This window comes from Aquarana catesbeiana, linkage group LG06 (genome assembly GCF_042186555.1).
Source record: "Aquarana catesbeiana isolate 2022-GZ linkage group LG06, ASM4218655v1, whole genome shotgun sequence".
Lineage (NCBI taxonomy): Eukaryota > Metazoa > Chordata > Amphibia > Anura > Ranidae > Aquarana > Aquarana catesbeiana.
In genome coordinates this window covers 30170531-30170867 of record NC_133329.1, presented here as the reverse complement: position 1 = coordinate 30170867, position 337 = coordinate 30170531, and positions in this window count along the sequence as shown.

Below are 337 nucleotides of genomic sequence, written 5' to 3'. Positions count from 1 at the left end.
TGATACAGTAATAGTTGTGGATGCTTTTTGACTTGTTTTTATTGTATATAAATAGAATGAATTGTTTTATTTATGGAAACTGGTTAATAGTTAGATATTACTTTTACTTTGGGGTTGATTTACTAAATCTGGTGCAGCTCTGCATGGAAACCAATCAGCTTCCAGTTTTTTTGTCAAAGCTTAACCACTTGCCTACCGGGCACTTCCACTCCCTTCCTCCCCAGGCCAATTTTCAGCTTTCAGCGCTGTCACACTTTGAATAACAATTGTGCGGTCATGCAACACTGTGCCCATAAGAATTTATCATTTTTTTCACACAAATATAGCTTTCTTTTGG